At 46.2% G+C, this 24,227-nt stretch overlaps 1 long non-coding RNA gene across 1 annotated transcript in view; it reads right to left on the bottom strand.

The window, feature by feature from the left end:
* Window positions 1-24,227, bottom strand: part of LOC309553609 — a 102,582-nt gene that overhangs the window by 39,622 nt on the left and 38,733 nt on the right. Inside the window, exon 2 of the long non-coding RNA XR_014225181.1 lies at window positions 16,272-16,360. This is a non-coding gene — a long non-coding RNA (uncharacterized lncRNA). The remainder of the gene's footprint in view (window positions 1-16,271; window positions 16,361-24,227) is intronic.

Below are 24,227 nucleotides of genomic sequence, written 5' to 3'. Positions count from 1 at the left end.
GAAAAACTGATAGATGGCACTAATAGGCAGCACTGATGAGGAGGCACTGACAGGCATTACTAATAGGCACTGATTGGCATCTTTGATGAGCACTAATTAGCATCCTTGGTGGGCATGGGCTGGCATCTCTGGTGGGCTTTAGTGGGCATCCTTGATGGGTCTGCACTGATAATCAATGCGCTGATTATCAGCACAAATGCCCCCTTTCAGGAGAGCCGCTGATCGGCTCTCCTCTGCCCAGGCCTTGTCAGCGCGAACTGAGGAAATCCGGTAAATGGCAGTTCCTGGTTATGATGTGACCAGCTGTGATTGGACACAGCTGATCACATGGTAAAGAGCCTATGTCATAGGCTCTTTACTGGGATCGGAGATGCGGTGTGTCAGAGCAACACACCACAACACCAATTGTGGCTCTGTGCGCCCTCGAGCGGCTTATCCTGCTGGACATCATATGACGCCCAGTCAGAATAACCTAACCACTTTGCGGCCATCATTCTGCTATATAGTGGGAGGGAAGTGGTTAATGTTCAAAGTCGGTAATACTTCCTTGCTCGCATAATCATATTTTGATCATGAGTGATGAGGATTTGTGGAGCAATCATCACATGCTTCCTGCTAGACCAACAAAGTGGCTGCTTTTTGGAACGACATGTAAACATAAGTCAAAGATGTCTGTGCCCTTGTCATCAATATCGAGTAGCGAAGAGGAGAAAATAATGGCCAGACCTCCTTCAAAACTCAGATTAAAAACAATGCTATATGCATCTGACGTCCATATATAAAGAAGAAATAAAGGATTTTACCTGCACACGGTGGGATACGTTCAGAAACAGCATCAAATGGTGGCTTGGCTTACAGGGCGAGAGTCAGAGAAAAGCAGAAACATACAAGCATTGTCTAGAAATCGAGTTTAGCAATGTTCCTGAGGACACTGGGTTTCATTCTGCTTGCTACAGGCGTTTCCTCAATAAAAGCACTTGGATGCTGCAGAGAAACGGGTTACACAGCGTCCTGAATCTGATAATGATCACAAAGGCCAGTCTGTATCATCGAATAGTAGTACTTCAACAATGGAATGTCCAACAAAGAAACTTAGGTCCAGGACAGGCCTGCCAGTAGTTTGTACAGGTACTGTACTTCCTGCATTGTGTATAATTTGTAAGAAAATGGACAAGTACATCACTGTGACACACAAACACTAGAAGGACCATCTTTCACAGGCAGAAACATTGTCAGCAGGTAGGTAACAACAAAGTACGCATAACATAGTGCCTGCTGCTCAAACTGAACTGGCATATGTTTTTGTAAGGGCCAAAGAGGCTGAAAGATGTACAATCCCAAGCTCGACAGGTTTCCATACATTGCTTCAAGGTGATGGCATTCTGCAAAAGTCAGCGCTATATTATCTTCCAGTCATTGAGGCTTCACCGACAGAGATGTCAACAGTGAACACAATCCTGAAGTGAAGTGTCGAAATTGCTGATCAGCTAGAACTGGACCATATTGTGTTAGTTTTTAACTAAGGTATATGTATATGCCAGGGCCCAGCAAATCCACTGGAAAGACAATGACCTTAGTCAGCTTGTAGTAATAAGACTAGGTGAATTTCACACATGCATGTCCGATCTGGGCATTCTAGGTAAAAGTTTTGGAGATGCAGGACTGCACGACATACTCATTGAGTCTAAAGTTGTTGCCCCAGGATCCATCATTGGAGTGATCAATGGTCATCACTAACCACAGCATGAGGGCACACAAACTTCTGTATGAGAGTCTGCAACGCATCAGATTTCTCAACTTCTTAGACTCTTTGCCACTAGAAGAGAGAGATGAATCTATGGATGTCATAAATGAGATTAAATGTGCATTTCAGGACAGAACAATGGATGTTTTGTGTGTAAATTCATAATTTGACAAAATGTGTTCCAAATATGTAGACTTGGTGAAAAGAAGAAGTGCAGAAAACCCAACATTTGCCTTTTGGAGTTCATTTATTGACATGGTACAAATACTCCTTCTGTTTGTGAGAGCAACATGAGAATCAGACTGGCAGCTTCACCAGTGCGCTTGATGATGCCATGGTTTTTATGTGTACGATAGTGTAACTTATGCTAAGTATTTACTTTCATACTGGCTGGAAATGGTCAATTTGGCCCTCAGACATCCTTCTTGCCATAGTTAGCTCAGTTTTAAAGGCCAGTGGACTGTCCAACATCAAAGTGTCCATGGATTTGCCTTGATTGCTTGTGACAAGGCCATTGAGCAAACATGCAACAGAGATTTCAAGACAAAATGTTGTTGGACAGGGTTAACACAGAATCAAGCTGCAGTATATCACTGGATATTGTCGCAACATGAAAGGGCTGCCATAGCAAGACAATGTGGGGCAATGGCAGGTAAATGTCCTCAGACGTGGAAATGAAAAGACCTTGACAGCACACTAATGCATGCTGATGAAAAGGGTGTGATCAGAATAATTTCCACCCTAGATTCAATGCTGAATCCTTTTGACACCCACCAAAATTGTATTGTATGTATTAGCTCTGGGACAGTCATAGCTGAAGAAACCATGACAGATTTGCTTGCAGCTTCAGAAAAGGGTGAAAACCCTGTCAAAGGGTTCATGAACCAAAGACTGTTATCACCATCAGTTGACATATTTTCTGGCATCAAAACACAAAAATTGAAGACTTTAGTGACCAAGCAAAGAGAAAAAAAGAAATCTGCAGCAGGCAAGAAAGTGATTCTGCGTGATTCTGCGTGCTGACAAGAAGCTATTCTCCAGACTACTCATCATAGTTATAAAAGTAGAAAGATAGGCCTGCAAGAAATTCTGTCCTACTCTTTGGGAACTGTCTCATATCCTTTAGCTAGTGCTGATGGTTCACTTGCTAAAACAAACAAGTCAGCTCTTCTGGATCTATTGGAATTCAAATGTGGAGACTGTTTAGTTGACAAAGTTCCGGCTGATGGAGCTATTCTCTTCCATAGTGTGGCAGTCATTCAAGCCATTCAGTCCATACCAAGTACCTTTGGAGAGCTAGCCGAGATAATACTGCAGTATATAGTCAAGCTTGCTCTGAAGCACAACTGTACACGGATAGACTTTGTGATTGACCAGTATCCTAAAATGAGCATTAAAAGTCTAGAACTGTCACGTAGAGCTGGTGGTGGTACATAAAAGGTAAAAATGTATGGACGGGATCAAAAGACACTAACACAATGGAAAAAAGATGGAACAAAGATCACTGGCAGAATTCCTCTATGTTGTGTGGCGAGATGCTGATCTTACAACTATGGATAAAAACTTAAAGTGGAGTTCCACCCATTTTTGGAACTTTAGATCTATGTAATCCCCTTTAAAACGACTTTTACCAATGGAAACTTTTTTTTTTTGCTAGTAAATACCTTAATTTCGGCTTTATTCCTTCTCTCCTCACTTCCTGGTCCGATCGGCGATGACGTCATTCGGCGATCCGCAGTGTCTGCTGGGATGTATTCTATTCCAGAAATCTCTCAGTAGCTGTATCTGTACTGAGCCGTGCCTGCCCCGCCTCCGCCCCGCCTCCGCTCCGCCTCCTCTCATTGAGTTGCATTGTATGAATGTGTTATGTAATGGTATCAGCCAAATGATCAGACCAGTGGTGATGTGCAATTTCTACTTTACTTAACAATGTGGAACGTAGATTACACAGGAGATCATGTGAACAGGGGTTTGCAGTACAAAACAGCAATATGAGGAAAGGAGAAATATTCATAAAATGTGTGAAAACAATTCTATTGCAGTTCTAGTAATGGCCACTAGATGGCAGCAGAGTGTTCTGAGTTCAGTTTACAGATAGGAAAAGATCTGAATATTCTCACGTGTTCCCAGAGATTGATCGTTCATTCAGCAGACTGGGAGTTGAGGGTATTTCCTGCTGGCACAGACTTCACACAGGCACTGCTGATGCTGACTTTGGTCAGGAGGCTCTGGGGGCCATAGATAGGACCAACCGACTGCTTGGACAACTTCTCCACATGGACTGTAACAGAGTCCTCTCCAGTGACTGGGGCTTGGATAAACACTGTGTGCTCTTGTGCTCACTGCTGGAGGCCCACACACCAGACTTATCGAATGAGGACCCAGCACCTGGGGACAGCTCACTTGCCCAGTCACTGCTGTCCCATCAGGCAGGATCTCTCTGAGCACAGGAAGCTGGGCGGAGCTGGCATTTATACTCCCTGGGCATGTCCTGGAACTCAGGGGATGCTGGGAGCCCATAGGATTGTGGGGAATTGAGTTAAAGGGACTTGCACCTGCATCTGGATAAAGGGGCACACCACTACACTCCACCCCACTTGAACTTGTGATCCCAGGCAAGTTCACAGACCATACAAAGTCCTCTTGTGCAAAGCATTCAGGTGGTTTCCCAAAGTTGCGCCTCTGAGAACATCTCAAGGGTTGAGGTTCAGGCTCTTCTCCAGGAGCAGGCAAAGGTGCATCCTCACTTTCAGGCCTCTCCGTAGACAGTGGGTCAGAGGGCTCCACAGCAGGAGTAGGAATCTGAGCTGGGCAATCATTGGGCTGTACGGCATCGTCTGTACCTGTAATCTCTCCTGAGAGACTTGGAGGTAGCAGTGGGGGAACAGGGAGTAGCCAACACTGATTCTCTGTTGGGGTTGTTACTGGTGGCTCTGAAACCTGTTCTTCTGGCTCTCTAGATGAGCTCCCATGAATCTCCCTGTAGCTTTCAATAGGCTTAAGGAGCCTGCGGTGTAGCCGTCTTGGCCTGTCTTGAGTATTTTGCTTCTGTATGTCATAGACTGGTACTCCTCGGATGGGTTGCCGTAACACAACTCCAGGCATTTCCTCCCATGGAGTTTGTAGCTTACCCTGCTTATGTGCACCTTTGCGCCGGATCAGGACCCTGTCTCCAGGTTTCAGGTCATGGACCTCCGTTCCTGACTCTTCTTGTTCCACCCAGGTTCGATCCTTTACGAACTGTTGGACTTCTGACAGGCGTCGCCTCCACTCTTGAATCCAGGATGCTGGAGTATACTCCAGTTCTTCAGTGGGGACAACACCCCATAGATCTGTGGGTCCCCCAAGAGTACGGCCGAACATCACATGGTAAGGAGAGCGACCTGTCGCTGAGTGCACAGTATGGTTATACTTCCAAACCACTTCAGCCAAGTAATGGGTCCATCTGGTTCGTTTCTCACGGGCCAGTCCTCTCAACAGCTGTATCAGGGTACTATTAAACCTCTCACATGCTCCGTTACCCTGTGGGTGGTATGGGGTCGTATGCGTCTTTTTGACACCCAAGGAGCGACACCATTCCTGGAAGAACTCACTTTCAAAGCAGGGCCCTTGGTCTGAATGTATCTTCTGAGGGCAGCCATAAGGGAGACAGAAATGCTTCCACACTGCTTGGGCTGCAGTCTTTGCAGTCTGGTCATGAGTTGGCACGGTTACTGCAAACTTAGTAAAGTGATCCACCATAACAAGGACATAGCGATGTCTATCTTCTGACATGTCAAGGGTGAGAAATTCAACTGTTAGTACTTCCAATGGGGCAGACGTGTTCCAAGTCATGGGAGGCACCTGGGCCTTAGCCCCTTTTGTCACGGAACATACCGCACAGTGCTGAGATATCTGATTGATCAACTGGAACAGCCCCACACACATGGCTTGCCTTTTGAACCAGGCGAATGTCTTGTGGACACCCCAATGTCCTCCTTCCACATGGATTCTTTCTGCCACTTGTCTAGCTCTGGCCCGTGACAGTACGACCTGCCAGGTTACCGAAGAGTCATGGGGGAACATTATTCTGCGATACAACATGCCATTTCTCAAGAGAAAACGTGACCATTCACCCAACAGTTTTTGTGTCTCTGGCAGCAGTCGCGATCTTTCTCTTCTACTGGGCCACCACTGTAACTGCATCGCCTCTCTTACTGGGGTAATCACAGGATCATTCTTCTGTATTTCCGCCCAGTTATACTCTTCCAATACATGGATGAGGTCCACCCGTGGTTGACTCTTAGGTCTAGCCCTCATTACGGGTGGAATTTCTTCTTCTTCAGCCTCTTCATCCACATCTCACTGTGGTTGTACTGAAGGGTACCGTGATAGGGCATTGGCCACGTGTTTGTCCTTTAGTGCTGCCAAGGTAAGAAGCAGATTTCTAACTTCTTTAGGTGGTCCCAGTTGGGTAGGACATCGTTTCAACAGCTCGGGCTTCAGCCCCTGGATGATATTCATGCCCAATATCACCTGCGGCTGTCCTTTCCGGATACACGTGTAACCACCACACCTTTTTGGCCAAGGTCCTGTCCCCACAGTTTTACCTTCATCCAGGTAATCCCAACCACTTCTATAGGAAGTTCGTTGGCAGCTGTCAGTGAGGACCATGGGGTATCTCGACTCATTTTCTTCTTTGGGAAGTATTGCTGGAACAAAGGTTCTGGTAGAATAGTGACTTGGGAGCCAGTGTCGAAGAGACACTCGATCTCTTGGCCATCGAAGTACCCATGTACCACAGGGCAATCGACCCCCACGTCCTCCGTGTGTGACTGGGGAGTCGTTTTGCTGGACCGCCCCACTGCTTGACTCCTAGCGGCGGGGCGCTCTGGGTTTAATGGCCCCCTTGGTATTTGATCAGGACAGTCCCTCAAGCAATGTCCCTTTTGTTGACAGCCCCAACATGGGGAGGGTGACCTCTCCCTTCTTGGTCGCCGGCGGGGCGGTGATCGATTTCTCCATGAAGGGATGTTCTCCCTTGGATTATCTCGCTCGCGCCTCAGCGTGGCAAGTTCTGTCTGGAGCTGGGCCATTCCTTCTGTCAGCTTGTGGATGGCCACCTCCCATGGAGCTATTTGCTCAGTTTGTGGCAGTTTACATGGTTTATCCCCTGTGCTGGCCATGAGAACGTCCACACTGGCACGTCTGGGCTCTGAATACAGGATAGCTGCTTCTAAAATTTCGTGGAATTTTAAGTTTGGGTTACTTCTGTCCTTTTCTTGTAGCTTTTCCCTGACTTTGTCAGAGAGAAGTCCATCCAAAAACTGATCCTTCAGCCACCCGTCTGTATCACTCCAGCCAGCACGTCCTGCTCGCCTCCTCTCATTGCGTCGGATCTCGGCTGCTATATCCTGCAGTTCCAGAGCGTACTGCGGAATGGATTCTCCCACTCTCTGCCTTCTACTCATAAAGCGAGCCCTAAGATCCCCTAATGCAACCGGTTGGGTATACACTGCTTCCAAGCGGCTGATTATCTTGTCTAGGGAATCCTGGTCCTCTGCTGGAAGGTGCAAAATTAACTTCCTTGCTTCCCCTTCAAGGGCATTAATGGCCAGATCTGCCTGCTGTATGGGTGGCACCCCATATGACCGGATCAAGCCCCGCAATCTCCTAATCCAGTCATCCAAGTCCTGATCTGGTCCTGTGTACTTAGGCAGTTGCTGTGGTAGCAATCCTGCCAGTAATAGGGAAGCTATGGCAGACTGTTTGACACCCTCAGTGCTGCTTCCCTCACCACTGACTGACATGGCTGATCCTGTTCGTGACGCCAAGTGTTATGTAATGGTATCAGCCAAATGATCAGACCAGTGGTGATGTGCAATTTCTACTTTACTTAACAATGTGGAACGTAGATTACACAGGAGATCATGTGAACAGGGGTTTGCAGTACAAAACAGCAATATGAGGAAAGGAGAATTATTCATAAAACATGTGAAAACAATTATATTGCAGTTCTAGTAATGGCCACTAGATGGCAGCAGAGTGTTCTGAGTTCAGTTTACAGATAGGAAAAGATCTGAATATTCTCACGTGTTCCCAGAGATTGATCGTTCATTCAGCAGACTGGGAGTTGAGGGTATTTCCTGCTGGCACAGACTTCACACAGGCACTGCTGATGCTGACTTTGGTCAGGAGGCTCTGGGGGCCGTAGATAGGACCAACCGACTGCTTGGACAACTTCTCCACATGGACTGTAACAGAGTCCTCTCCAGTGACTGGGGCTTGGATAAACACTGTGTGCTCTTGTGCTCACTGCTGGAGGCCCACACACCAGACTTATCGAATGAGGACCCAGCACCTGGGGACAGCTCACTTGCCCAGTCACTGCTGTCCCATCAGGCAGGATCTCTCTGAGCACAGGAAGCTGGGCGGAGCTGGCATTTATACTCCCTGGGCATGTCCTGGAACTCAGGGGATGCTGGGAGCCCAGAGGATTGTGGGGAATTGAGTTAAAGGGACTTGCACCTGCATCTGGATAAAGGGGCACACCACTACAAATGTATTAAGGCTGTTCTCTGCCCCGCCTCTGCCCCGCCTCCTCTCATTGAGTTGCATTGTATGAATGTATTAAGGCTGTTCTCTGCCCCGCCTCCGCCCCGCCTCCTCTCATTGAGTTGTATTGCAATACAACTCAATGAGAGGAGGCGGGGCGGAGGCGGAGCAGAGAACGGCCTTAATACATTCATACAATGCAACTCAATGAGAGGAGGCGGGGCGAAGGCGGGGCGGAGGCGGGGCAGGCACGGCTCAGTACAGATACAGCTACTGCGAGATTTCTGGAATAGAATACATCCCAGCAGACACTGCGGATCGCCGAATGACGTCATCGCCGATAGGACCAGGAAGTGAGGAGAGGAGGAATAAAGCCGAAATTAAGGTATTTACTAGCAAAAAAAAAAGTTTCCATTGGTAAAAGCCGTTTTAAAGGGGATTACATAGATCTATGTGTTCCAACCTATTAAAAACTCCGCTTTAAGCTTGTACATAGCACACGGAGACGAGTGTCACTGCGTGACTGTAATGGAGGGTTTACAAACTCTTAGTGTAGTGAAGTTGAAGATCTGACATGTGATTATGAGGAATGTGACACCAAGGTGTTTTTTCTTGCAAAACATGCTGCACAGAAGCATCAAACTGTAGTCATCAAGAGCCCCTAATACTGATGTGGCAGTGATTGCTTTAAGACTTCAGCAAGATTTACCATGTATGTTGTATTTTTTCAGAGGGGTTGGCAACTAAACAAGGATCATTGACTTAGCTAATGTGTCAGCAGCTCTTGGCACCAGTGTGTGTTTGGCACTTATTGGGATCCATACCTCCTCAGGTTGTGACTCTACAAGCGCCTTTTTGGCTAAGGAAAAGAAAGGCATTTTCTGTTGCTTGCAAGAAAGAGGAATACCTGACTGCATTTACAAATCTGGGTAGCTGTTTTAACCTGGGACAGTCTACCTTTGTACCTACTTTGCATATATGTGTGCCACCTGTATGGTCAGTCATTTGCAAAACATGTGAATGATGCAAGATACAAAGCATTCTGCATGGCATCTTCAGCTTTGCTAGAACTATCCATACCTCCGACATATGATGCCCTTTACCAACACTGTAAAAGGGCAAACTACGAAGCAGCCATAATGAGACATTCTCTGAAAGGTATATTGTGTGCCTTGTCACCCATTGGCAATGGATGGCACCTTGAGAATGGGAAGTTAACAATGACTGGTCACCTGGATGACTAGAAATCCTGCACCCGAAGGTGTGTTGCATGTAGTTCACTGCAGTTGCAAGCAAGGCAAATGTCTGAAAGACTGTCTTGTACTGATTTATTTCAATATTGTGTAGCCAGGTTAAAATATAGTGTTATAGTAGTGAATTGCGATTTAGGCCTGGATCGGTTGCTTCTTTAAGAACTGTGGAAAGAAGATGGGTTTCTCTCAAGGAGGGTGAACTGGATTATGGGGGATGTAGATTGAAAGAAGGCGGAGACAGTGTGTTGATGGATTGACTGGACCACACTCCCAGGGAGCCTTGAGGGATTCACGGAGGATCATGGGAGGTGAACTACATTGGGGGCGGAGTCAAATGTGCGCTCTCTTGCTTCTGGGAACTCGTAGAGTGCGGGTGTGTGGAGAAGAGCAGCTGAACGGACTGACCAAGAGAGAGGCCGGAGGACGAGGCCTAGATTGTGGAGAGAGATCGCATCCTGTGAAAGAAGGACAGCAGAAGTCACGGTGAGGTGGCCGGTCCAGATTGAAAGGACAGAGAGCGGTGCGGAGAGAGAGAGAGGCCTTCATACTGAGAGTGCTGAAGTTGTCTGTGATGCAGCACCAGAGAGAGAGAGCCCGTGAAAGGCTGTGAAGATCACTGATGGACACTGCCATTACAGTAAAGTGCCTGGTGATCTGTGGAGAATTGCAAGTATACCTATAACTGTACACAGCATAAATTTACATTAGGATCTGGATATTGCCTAAACCCCTTTTGTGGATTACAAATATCACTTAAATACGTGATTAGAGCTTCAACTGCCGGCGAAGAACCACAAGGCCTTGCTAGGGTAGTGACTCTATTGATTAATCCTTAAAGGGGGCCCCCAGACTTTACAGTGTTTATGCCAGTCATCTAGATTGAATCTTTTAGATAGAGAGTACATGACAGTAATTGCAGAATATATTAAGTTCAAGTTATATTAAGTTCAAGTTGTTTAATAGTGAGAAATACAATATTGTATCATAGTCACTCTCACTTACTACAAATATATAATACAATATATAGATTGCTAAGTATCTGATTTAGGTTGGTGTTTGTTTCTCAAGTCCCATATATATTATCAGGATTTGGGAGATCAAACTCTCCTTAATTCTTGATTGCATATTTTGTTGTGTTGATTTTGTATCTTTTACATTTAACCTAATCCAGTAAACAGTTACACTGGTCAAGATGTATTACTATTCTGATATGTCTGAACCTGTAGTGCCCAATGGGTTGGAGATGCCTCAGGGTCCAGGGAGTGCAGAGGAGGTGCTATTACCAAGCAGCCCCCATGAGGGTCGTGCTACATTTGCAAAAATTGTGCAAATGTTTCCCAAGAAAAAGAGGAAAGAGCTACATTGGACGATAGCTCTGATGACAGTGATAGGGATGAGACTGATGAGTGAAGACACTAAAATGGTAATCCCCCATGCTCAAACAAATATAAAGTGAATCACAATAACTAAAAATGCTGCTACCTAAAGCCACATACAACTTTTTGAGATAAAAATACCCCCCTAATCCTAATCTATCCCTAATTACCCTAACACTAACCCCACATTACAGGTCATTACAGTAAAGAAATAAAGATAAATACTTACCTTTAAAAATTGATTGCAGAGCGTGGCCATCTCCGTTGTGGGCATCTGAAGCTGCTGTGTCCCCCCTCCTGAAACTGGCTACCCAGAATGCCGATCGCAATCTCGCGCATGCGCTGTAGATTGCAATCGGCATTATGAATAGCGGCCGGCCGTTCCTATTGCATCCTGGGAGTGATGACGCTCATCTCCCAGGATGCAATGCGAAGGAGGAAGTGACGTCGTGGGCCGTTTCAGCAGAGGGAGGAAGAGGAAGTAAGGTAAGTGAAAAGAGCAGTGCGTCCCGAGCCCACCCATTGTGTGACAATAGCGAATGAAAATTCGCTATTGTCACACCGATCCTCCTCCTGGCCATTTAGGAAGCGCGTCCGATACGCGCTTCCTGATTGGCCGCAAGGCAAACCCCGTGCCATTGGCCGAGGAGGAGGCGGGACTGGAGGAGACGCACCAGGACCAAGGACGGAGAAGAAGCCGTTCGGGGGACTGAGGAGAAGCCGATCGCCGCCGCTGCTGCTCCAGGTAAGTAAGGGGGCACGCACGCTGATCTCTGCATTAAGGACATGTATACTGGTCACTGCATTGGGGACATGTATACTGGTCACTGCATTGGGGGCATGTATGCTGGTCACTGCATTGGGGACATGTTTACTGGTCACTGCATTGGGGGCATGTATACTGGTCACTGCATTGGGGACATGTATACTGGTCACTGCATTTGGGGGCATGTATGCTGGTCACTGCATTGGGGGCATGTATACCGGTCACTGCATTGGGGGCATGTATACTGGTCACTGCATTGGAGGCACGCACGCTGATCTCTGCATTGGGGACATGTATACTGGTCACTGCGTTGGGTACATGTATACTGGTCACTGCATTGGGGGCATGTATACTGGTCACTGCATTGGGGGCATGTATACTGGTCACTGCATTGGAGGCATGCACACTGATCTCTGCATTGGGGACATGTATACTGGTCACTGCATTGGAGGCATGTATACTGGTCACTGCATTGGGGGCATGTATACTGGTCACTACATTGGGGGCACGCACGCTGGTCACTGCATTGGGGGCACGCACGCTGGTCACTGCATTGGGGGCATGTATGCTGGTCACTGCATTGGGGGCATGTACGCTGATCTCTGCATTGAAGGGGGCATGTATACTGGTCTCTGCATTGGGGGCATGTACGCTGATCTCTGCATTGAAGGGGGCATGTACACTGGTCACTGCATTGAAGGGGGCATGTACACTGGTCACTGCATTGAAAGGGGGCATGTACGCTGGTCACTGCATTGAAGGGGGCATGTACACTGGTCACTGCATTGAAAGGGGGCACGCTGGTCACTGTGCATTGAAAGGGGGCACGCTGGTCACTGTGCATTAATAGGGGGCATGCTGGTCACTGTGCATTGAAAGGGGGCATGCTGGTCTCTCTGCATTGAAAGGGGGCACGCTGGTCTCTCTGCATTGAAAGGGGGCAAGGTGGTCTCTCTGCATTGAAAGGGGGCACACTATACCTTAATTACTGAAGGCCCCTTTCACACTTTTGCAACCTCAAAGTCACACAATTGTTTACAGCGTTTTTTGCCGCAAAGCAATGCCTATTACATTTTGAGCACCAGCCGCCACTGATACCCAGATACTTTGTCTGTGATAAAAAAAATAAAAATAAATAGAATGATTGTCCTATAAATAATATATCTAGTGTTAGATAGGTGTAAAGTCCATAAAGTTCCAGAAATCCAGAAAATAATGAATCCAATGACACCTCGATGAATAGAATCACTTGCAAACTCCACCACCGTTGTCTCCCATCGGATCACCAGAAAAAAATGCCTCCAATTCTCATGGTTAGAAAAATGCGCTTCAGTTGAATAGATTAATTCCAGATCCTTTATTCAGCCTGTCTGCTCCTCCGCCCCTCTTGTAATTCGAAATCAGGCGATGTCAGTTCTGCTTCCCGAGAAGGTCTTTAAGCTGTGAGCGGCAATCAGTTCTCCAGCGGGCCATTTCTTGCATCACATGCAGACCTGAATTGAAGATCTGTCGACACGTAATTTTGGGTGCGACTGCAGCTTCTGGTCACATGACCTTTTGCTCTGTTCAGCTTTTCATTCCTCCTGTGTGCAGAGGGTCTGCTACAAGCTGAGGACCCTGTCTATATAAACCGCAGCAGGGCAGCCTGGCTGTGCAAAATCACGTACATGTACGTGATTTTGTGCAGGGGTTTTTGGGGGCACGCGCATCCATGGAGCGTCGTTTTCATGTGATTGGACACAGCGGGAACCAATCAGCGGGTTTGGTAGCCGAGAAGGCTGCCGAGACACGCTGATCACTCAGCGGAATAACAAAACGCCGGTCTGACTTTGTAAACAAGGCAGACCCATGTTCTGTTCAGGAATATAGAGATCTTGTGTTTCAGCTTGATCTCTTCTTTCCTCTAGTAAATCCAGTCCTCCACAGTTAGAAAGCACTCCCTAGGAGCACACTTAACCCCTTGATCACCCCTAGTGTTAAGCCCTTCCCTGCCAGTGTCATTTATACAGTAACATTGCATATTTTTAGCACTGATCAAAGTTTTGGTGTCACTGGTTCCCAAAAAGTGTCACTTAGGGGTTTATTTACTAAAGCTATTGAGTGCAAAATTAGTCACAACTCTGCAGAGGAACCAATCAGCTTCTAACCTCAGCTTATTTAATTAAACTTTAGCTATAAAACCTGGAAGCTGATTGGTTTCTCTGCAGAATTGTGACCAATTTTGCACTCAATAGCTTAATACAGGAGTTCCCAAACTGTGGGTCGGGACCCACTGGTGGGTCGCGAGCTGCATTTGAGTGGGTCGCGCTAAGCCGGAAATCACTGAGAGCAGGCCCGCGCAAATTACAGAGAGCCAGAGCAGTCAAATCACGATGGATTCAGGACCCCGCCCACGCAGTTTATGGAGGCTGGTCTACGGAGGAGGATACTTGCATCAGTAAGTATGTATGTGGGCTGTTATGTAGGATATGTTCATGACGTGCAGAGCCAGCTCCTCGGTCCTGCTGGCAGCAGTGGTGGTGACTAGACTGGCGGCTGGATTCTCTCAGCTATAGCAGGCAGAGACAGCAGCCTCGGTGTCATAGGAGGACCAGGTGGCCCGGCGGTGTCAGGAGTTCATGGCAGCTTTTGAGACCCTAGTAGAGGATCTGAAGGAGAAGAGCCAGGACACCAAGACCAGCATAGAGCTCCTCATCATGGAGATTCTGGGTGAGGTGTGCTGGGTCCTAGGAAGGGCAAACAGGGGCTTAAGCCTTGTACACGCGTACCGATCGGCAGATTATCGGCTTGTTAGTATGATGCTTCCGACAACCGACTGCGACTTTTCGGCCGAACAAAATCTTTGTTGGCCGTCAACAGAACGGCCGATTGTTCCTCAGTCAGTACAGATTTCGGCAGACAAAAATCAGTTGAGCAAGAATGGGCATGCACAGAGAAGAAAAAACACACGGAAAGTTAACCATCACATGACATCACTTCTGCAGTTGGTTGTTGTTGGCCGACAAAATTCGTGTGCAGTCTAGAGCACATTTCAAACAACACTGGACAAAAGACGGCCGATCGGTCGGCCAACAATCGGTGCGTGTGTACGAGGCTTTAATCTTCACTGTGGACCGCTGGGAGAGGAAGGAGGGCGAGTGGCATATGGCCTGCTGATAACTGTCCGGGGATGGTTGATTTCTGTCCTCTGCCTGCCTTATACTGTCTATGAGGGTGCTGATTACTTACAACTCCGCTTATATGCCACACATGCCACAGGTTTCTGACCCCTCACTTAGAACATCTGGCAAGTGTATTCAATAATAAATAGAAAAGTAGTAAATTGATATTTTTTTATTTAACATCCCCCTCCCTTTAAAATATGCATTATTATTATTAATATTTGCATTTGCAATATTTTACAATATTCAATTACAAGTAAGTGGGTCCCGAAAAATAACTGTATTCAGAAGTGGGTCTCGCCCCCAAAAAGTTTGGGAAGCCCTGGCTTAATAAACGCCTTAGTGTCAGATTTATCTGTCGCAATGTCGCAGTCCCGCTAAAAATCTCTAATCGCCGCAATTACTAGTAAAAACAATAACAAACAAAAACAACAAAAAAAAAAGTCCATAAATGAATCCCATAGTTTGTAGACACTATAACTTTTGCGCAAACCAATCAATATATGCTTATCAGAATTTTTTCCCCCAAAAATATGAAGCAGAATACATATTGGCCTAAACTTATGAAAAAATTAGATTTTTAAAAATGTTTTTTGGGGAATGTTTTATTGCAGAAAGTAAAAAATATTGTTTTTTTTTTTTTTCAAAATTGTGTTTTTTTTTGTTCATAGCGCAAAAAATAAAAACCACAGAGGTGATCAAATGCCACCAAAAGGAAACTATTTGTGGGGGAAAAAAAGACATAGATTTTATTTGGATACAGCGTCACATGACCGCGCAATTATCAGTTAAAGCAACGTAGTGCCATATTGCAAAAAATGGCCTGGTCATTAGGGGTAAAACCTTCCAGAGCTGAAGTGGTTAAATTAAAATACGGCATATCAAACATATAAAGATGAAAACATTACATAAAAAGGATATTATGTAAATATTTCAATAATAACAAACATGCCCATTGAAAATACACTATAGTCTCCCTTTGTTTATTTACTTTGACATGGCACATACTTAGTGTTGTCTTCCTTTAATCCCCCTAACCTTTATCTGCACTATAATGAGGACCTAAACACCAAATTAAGGAATCTGCTGTCTGCTTACAAAGGAAATGTGATCCTTTCTTAAGTTAAGAACTGAAAAAGCGATGTGTTTCCATAGTGACCAAAAACCCAGGAGTTTTCTGATTTTGAAGAGGATACTGTTAGTTTTTTTTTTTCTTTTTTAAGAAAGTCCATGTACAGTATTTGTTGATTAGTGACCAATGAAAGTGTGCAGAGCAGCAGATGTGACAACAGCATGATCACATCTTACAACATCTGCCAAATTTCTACATCACACAGTCAACAGATGAGAGATGCCAAATAAGTACAAATAATCTTCAGGAACTTTCCTAATTTAGTGTTAGGTGTCCACTGTAAACTGTATATATGTAGTGCTTACCCCTGAAGGAGCTGCTGATGTTTGGGTCATCTATGGCTCTGGATGTCATCAACCTTCCCAGCAATGTCACACCCTCTCACACACAAGAGCTGAGGAAGGAATATTATTTATTATTCAATAACCGAAATAGCAATATCAGTAAACAAAAACAGATACCGATATTGTATAACACTACAATTAACTGGAGGACCAAATGTTTCTGACCTAAGCCCTAAAACCGTGGAGGTCCCAACTAATGGGTGATACTCGGAACTAAAGGTCGATTAGTCTCTCCAAACCCCTCCCACTGGCCAGTGTGTTGTTAATCACCGGGGGCCCTACATTCCACTGTTGGAACAGTTAGACTTGAGTGGACACCCCAATACCAGGCATACGTACACAAACTGTATCCTAAAACAGGTGACACTGTCCCCTTAAGCCATTGGGCAGGAAGTTGTAGCCAGCAGCCTCTCATTACCAAACGATCTGTGATCACACTTCCTCCTCGCTCTCTGTCCAGAACTGCTAATGTCAGCCGCAGCTCAGGACTCAGCGTTGACGATTTCCACCAAAATTGGTGTGGTCAGCTGCAACACAGGCAGGAGCGTAACTACAGGGTTTGCAGGGGTTGCAATTGCAACCGGGCCCCATGCTCCAGGGGGCCTGTGCGGCTCCCCTGTACACCTGGATAGGAGGGGCGGCGGGGGCAGCATGTAGAGAAATGACTGTCCTCCTTTTTCCTCCTGTAGCTGCAGGAGGAAAATGAAGGAGATTGATTCCCCTGTATGCTGCCCCCGCCACTCCTCCTATCCAGTTCACTTGTGTTCTGCTGTCTCTGGACCCCTGTGTGCTCCCTTGGTCTCCCCCCCCCCCTACTGTGCTGCATCCCCCCCCCCCCCCCCACATGCGCTCCCTTCCCTCTCCTGCCAGCTGCTGCAGGGGATGTGTCACAATAGAGAACCAGGAAGGGGTCGGTAAATATGTAATTTACCAGCTCCTTCCTTTACTGAATGGACAGAGTCATAGTCAGCGACATTGTAAAAATATAAAATAAAATTATAAAAAATAATACAATTAAAATACCAAAAAATAAAGACTACTGACACCAGTGGGGGAACTTCCAGGATCGCAAAGGTCACACTTCAACCAGGCCCTGGCATTCCACCACTATGGGGAGGCTCCAAGATGGTAGGAAGGGGGCCCACTGCAGAACTTGTGAAAGGGTTCCACTGCGGGACCATAATAAAGGGCCCCGCAACGGGAGTAAAGGGCCCCAGGATCAGTGGGAAGAGCCCCAGGCTTGAAGGGAAGGGCCCCAGGCCAGGGGTCTGGGGGGCCCTTCATGGTTTCTTGCACCGGGGCCCTGAAGGTTCTAGTTACGCCTCTGAAATCAGGACCTCGCAGTGGTAATCTCTCACAGCTGCGGCCTCTGTGGTAATATAAAACAAAGGAAAAAGCGAGTGCCAAAATGTAAAAAGCAGCTGGCACTCAAAGTGACTACACAAACCTCGTAAATAAGCTCAAACAATTAAAAATGCAGTGCTTAACAAATACAACTCTGTTAATCTCTGCAGCAGAGTCTCTCTCTGTATTGGCAGGCAGCTCTCTGACACAGCAGCCCACTTTGATAATCACCTCTCATTGTCCTCAACATCACTGCCTTAAGTGTGTGAGGGGCTGCAGCACATGTGAAACTGTCAGTGACAGCCCCGTCCATGCAGCTGCAGGCAGAACTGCTGTCCCCTCAGAATAACTCAACACACAGCCATTAATGTCTAAACGGCTGGTAACAAAAGTGAGTACACCCCTAAGTGCAAATGTCCAAATTGGGCCCAAAGTGTCAATATTTTGTGTGGCCACCATTATTTTCCAGCACTGCCTTAAACCTCTTGGGCATGGAGTCCACCAAACCTTCACAGGTTGCCACTGGAGTCCTCTTCCACTCCTCCATGACAACACCACGGAGTTGGTGGATGTTAGAGACCTTGCGCTCCTCCACCTTCTGTTTGAGGATGCCCCACAAATGCTCAAAAAGCTTTAGGTCTGGAGACATGCTTGGCCAGTCCATCACCTTTACCCTCAGCTTCTTTAGCAAGGCAGTGGTCGCCTTGGAAGTGTGTTTGGGGTTCTTATGTTGGAATACTGGCATGCAGCCCAATCTCCGAAAGGATCATGCTCTGCTTCAGTATGTCACAGTAAATGTTGGCATTCATGGTTCCCTCAATGAACTGCAGCTCCCTGTGCGGCAGCACTCATGCAGCCCCAGACCATGACACTCCCACCACCATCTTTGACTGTAGGCAAGACACACTTGTCTTTGTACTTCTTACCTGGTTGCCACCACACACGCTTGACACCATCTTATAAGTTTTTCTTTGTCTCATCAGACCACAGGACATGGTTCCAATAATCCATGTCCTCAGTCTGCTTGTCTTCAGCAAACTATTTGTGGGCTTTCTTGTGCATCAACTTTAGAAGAGGCTTCCTTCTGGGACAACAGCCATGCAGACCAATTTGATGCAGTGTGTGTGGTGTATGGTCTGAGCACTGACAGGCTAACCCCCTCACCCCTTCAGCACTCATACGTCTATTACCCAAAGACAACCTCTGGATATGACACTGAGCATGTGCACTCAACTCCTTTGGTCGACCATGGCGAGGCCTGTTCTGAGTGGAACCTGTTCTGTTAAACTGCTGTATGGTCTTGACCACCGTGCCGCAGCTAAGTTTCAGGGTCTTGGCAATCTTCTTATAGCCTAGGCCATCTTTATGTAGAGCAACAATTCTGTTTTTTCAGATCCTCAGAGAGTTCTTTGCCATGAGGTGCCATGTTGAACTTCCAGTAAACAGTATGAGAGAGTGAGAGCGATAACACCAAATTTAACACACCTACTCCACTTTGTACTCCTCACCTGGTTGCCGCCACACACACTTGACACCATCGAAACCACATAACCTTGCTTTGTGCATTGGTCCAAATCATTGGGTGGAGAGGGGGGGTTATGGTGTGGGGTTGGATTTCAGGGCTTGGGCTTGGCTCCTTAGTTCCAGTGAAGGGAACTCTTAAGGCATCAGCATACCAAGACATTTTGGACAATTTCATGCTCCCAACTTTGTGGCAACCGTTTGGGGATGGCCCCTTTCTGTTCCAACATGACTGCACACCAGTGCACAAACAAGGTCCAAAAAAACATGGATGAGTGAGTTTGTGGTGGAGGAACTTGACTGGCCTGCGCAGAGTGCTGACCTCAAAGCGATAGAACACCTTTGGGATGAATTACAGCGGAGACTACGAGCCAGACCTTCTCGTCCACATCAGTGCCTGACCTCACAAATGCCCTTTTGGAAGAATGGTCAAACATTCCCATAGACACACTCCTAAATCTTGTGGACAGCCTTCCCAGAAGAGCTGAAGCTGTTAAAGCTGCAAAGGGTGGGCCAACTCAATATTGAACCCTAGGGACTAAGACTGGGATGTGGGATGCCATTAAAGTTCATGTGTGTGTAGAGACCCAATACTTTTGGTAATAAAGTGTATATACAGCTGCAAGAAAAAGTATGTTAACCCGTTGGAATGATATGGGTTTCTGCACAAATTGGTCATAAAATGTGATCTGATCATCATCTAAGTCACAACAATAAACAATCACAGTCTGCTTAAACTAATAACTCACAAAGAATGGAATGTTGCCATGTTTTTATTGAACACACCATGTAAACATTCACAGTGCAGGTGGAAAAAGTATGTGAACCCCTAGACTAATGACATCTCGAAGAGCTAATTGGAGTGAGATGTCAGCCAACTGGAGTCCAATCAATGAGATGAGATTGGAGGTGTTGGTTGCAGCTGCCCTGCCCTAAAAAATCCCACACCAGTTCTGGGTTTGCTTTTCACAAGAAGCATTGTCTGATGTGAATGATGCCTCCAACAAAAGAGCTCTCAGAAGACCTACGATTAAGAATTGTTGACTTGCATAAAGCTGGAAAGGGTTATAAAAGTATCTCCAAAAGCCTTGCTGTTCATCAGTCCATGGTAGGACAAATTGTCTATAAATGGAGAAAGTTCAGCACTGCTGCTACTCTCCCTAGGAGTGGCCGTCCTGTAAAGATGACTGCAAGAACAAAAGTGTTTATAATTTTGTTCAGTGTGTATATATATATATATATATATATATATATATATATATACATACATACATACACTGCTCAAAAAAATTAACACATAAAAACAAACTTTTTAATTATTTTTGTATAGTAGCAAGTGAATTAAGCTCCTAGAAAATTGATCTGGTCAGTTAAGTAGCAGAGGGTGTTGTTAATGAATTTCAGCTGCTTTGGTGTTAATGAAATTAACAACAGGTGCACTAGATGGGCAACAATTAGACAACCTCCAAAACAGGAATGGTTTTACAGGTGGAGGTCACTGACATTTTTTTACCTACTCATATTTTCTGACCGTTTTTCACTAGTTTTGCATTTGGCTGGAGTCAGTGTCACTACTGGTAGCATGAGGCAATACCTGGACGCTATAGAGGTTGCACAGGCAGTCCAACTCCCCCAGGATGGCACATCAGTATGCTGTGGTTTGCTGTGTCTCCCAGCACAGTCTCAGGAGCATGGAGGAGATTCCAGAAGACAGACAGTTACTCTAGGAAAGCTGGACAGGACCAAAGAAGGTGCTTAACCCATCAGCAGGACCGGTATCTTCTCCTTTGTGCAAGGAGGAACAGGATGAGCACTGCCAGAGCCCTACAAAATGACTTCCAGTAGGCCACTGGTGTGAATGTCTCTGACCAATCAGAAACAGACATCATGAGGGTGGCCTGAGGGCCCGACATCCTCTAGTGGGCCCTGTGCTCACTGCCCGGCACCGTGGAGCTTGATTGGCATTTGCCATTGAACACCACAATTGGCAGGTCCGCCACTGGCGCCCTGTGATTTTCACAAATGAGAGCAGGTTCCCCCTGAGCACATGTGACAGACGTGAAAGGGTCAGGAGAAGCAATGAGGAACATTAGGCTGCCTGCAACATCATTCAGCATGGCCAGTTTGGTGGTGGGTCAGTCATGGTCTGGGAAGGCATATCCATGGAGGGACGCACAGACCTCTACAGACTAGACAATGGCACCCTGACTGCAATTAGATATCGGGATGAAAGTATTGTGCGCAGTGGGTCCTGGGTTCCTCCTGGTGCACGACAATGCCCAGCCTGATGTAGCGAGAGTATGCAGCCAGTTCCTGGAGGATAAAGGAATTTATACTATTGAAAGACCCCCACGCTCGTCTGGACAAAATCCAATAGAACACCTCTGGGACATTATGTTTCCGTCCATCTAACGCAGCCAGGTTGCACCTCAGTCTGTTAAGGAGCTCAGTGATGCCCTGGTCCAGATTTGGGAGGAAATATCCCAGGACATCATCCGTTGTCTCATTAGGAGTATGCCCTGACGTCGTCAGGCATGCATACAAGCACGTGGGGGCCATACAAACTACTGAATACCATTTTGAGTTGCTGCAATGAAATTTCAGCAAAATCGGACTAGCCTGCTGCATCATTTTTTTTTTTTTTCGGCGTGTCTTTGAATTCAACACATTACCCAGTCCATATCACTATAGATATCCAGCATATTTTTCCTAAACTATCCGCTGCCATTGTTGTAAAAAGAGCATATTTGAATTTTCAGACTTTTAGGAAAGTCATGGATGAATGCAGATTAAAACAGAAAGGAAACTTTTAACAACATAATTTAACAAAAGTTACATAAATAATGCAAGGTCACAAAAAGTTATATAACATTACAAAGTGTCTTGTTTATTGGATATGCACATTATATCACTTAACGAAGGCACGACAGTTGACTACACCACATTTTCTAAGTAAGCTCTTACAAGACTGTTTGTTTGCTTTTCCTCTATTTTTTTTTTTTTATATATATTTTATCCTCGCAAAGCATAACAGGCTGCAAAGTAATACTTCATGACTCATTATGTGAGAGAGAGAGAGAGAGCACTTTATGCTCCAGTAAAAGCAGAGAATTTTCTTTTTTCTGGCAGACAACATTTCAGCGCTAATAATCTCAGTAGGTATGCTGGACACACATACTTCGGTTTCCATTAGTGACTCAGAGTGCAGGACAACCACTATGTAGAAGATGCAAAATGCTGTTATTACTTAGAATTCTCAGTAAATGTAAGATCATGTAGCAACACAATGGAAACCATGCAGGTATACTGTAAATATGCTTTAAAAGGAAAATTAAAGCAATGTTTACTAAAAAAATAAAATAAATAAATTGGGCTTTAAGCCCCCGTTCACACTAAGGCGACCTGTGAGGTGAACTGGTCGCCTCACAGGTCGCCGTAGGTTGCCTTCCATAGGGAAGCTGCGGACCCGTTCTAATAGGAGCGACACAAGTCGCTCCGACTTAGAAAAAGGGTCCGGAGCTTCTTTGGGGCGACCCGGAGGCGACCGCCATAGACTTCAATGTTATGAAGTCCGTGGTGGCCGCTCCGAGGTCGCGGCGCGCTGCTCGCACCGCGACCTCGGAGGTCGCCACCCGAAGTCGGATCGCCCCTATGTGAACGGGGCCTAACTCTTTGGATTATGTTTTCTTGTTTATTGTTGTTTTCTAATGCTAGTCATACACACAACAATCCAAAAGTTAGGTGATTAGATCATTTTGATATATTAATTTAATCTAATAAATATAATTTGTTTTACCACTAATTTAGCTACTTTTGTTAGATTAACATAATAGAATTGAAGATTAAATCAATGATATGGAATACGTTTAGAAAAATCTTGTTTGGTGACGCATCAGTCAAGTAATCACTTGTCCTGGCATGATTTAAAAAAGAATATATATACTATCCCTGTGGGATCCCTCTAGAACAGGGGTGTCAAACTCAATTTGATCGTGGGCCATATCAGCAGAGTGTTTGCCCCCAAAGGACCAGTTGTATCTGGGTTGCACTATGTACAGATTGCAGAGTTCAGGATTACGTCAGGATTATGCTACATACAGAGTGCAGGGTTCAGCTGTGCGCTAAATACAGAGAGCAGGGTTCAGGGGTGTGCTACGTACAGAGAGCAGAGTTCAGGAGTGCACTACGTATGAAGTGTAGGGTTCAGGAGTGCGCTATATACTGATAGCAGAGTCCAGGGGTGCGCTATGTACAGAGAGCAGGGCTCGGTGGTGCACTACACACGGACTGCAGAGATTCAGGGGTGCACTACATGCAGAGTGCAGGGATTCAGGGGTGTACTACGTACAGGGATTTAGGATGCGCTGCATACAGAGTGCAGGGAGTCAGGGGGCGTTACAGAGTGCAGGGAATTAGGGGTGGGCTATGTACAGAGGGCAGGGATTCAGGAATGCACTATGTTCAGGGAGTCAGGAGTGCACTATATACAGAGTGCAGAGAGTCAGGCTTGCGCAATGTTCAGCGTTCAGAGTGCAAGCGCTATGTACAAAGGGCAGGGATTTAGGGGCGCACTACATACAGAGGGCAGGGATTCAGGGGTGCGCTACATACAGAGGGCAAGGATTCAGTGGTGCGATATGTACAGAAAACAGGGATTCAGGGGTGGGCTATGTACAGAGGGCAAGGATTCTGGGGTGCGCTATGTACAGAGGGCAGGGATTCAGGGGTGCGCTATGTGCAGAGGGCAAGAACTCAGGGGTGCGCTACGTACAGAGGGCAAGGATTCAGGGGTGGGCTATGTACAGAGTGCACAGTTCAAGAATGTGCTACATACATATCGCAGGGTTCAGGGGTGCGCTGTGCCCAATGTGCAACATCTCATTTCCACCCCTCCTCCTGGGTTCTGACCTCTGCCCCAGCAATCAACCCCCATCCCCCCACCTTTAAACACATCTTCCAACCCACCTCCACAGTCCTCCTCCACCCCCCACCTTCCAAAGCCAACCTCACATCTGTACTCTTTCCTACCTGATGTTAAGATGGCATTTACAA

The sequence above is a fragment of the Pelophylax lessonae genome, assembly GCF_965119305.1.
Source record: "Pelophylax lessonae genome assembly, chromosome: 4".
NCBI classification, from domain to species: Eukaryota; Metazoa; Chordata; class Amphibia; order Anura; family Ranidae; genus Pelophylax; species Pelophylax lessonae.
The sequence above is the reverse complement of the archived record's forward strand: the minus strand, read 5'-3'. Positions and strand labels throughout refer to the sequence as shown.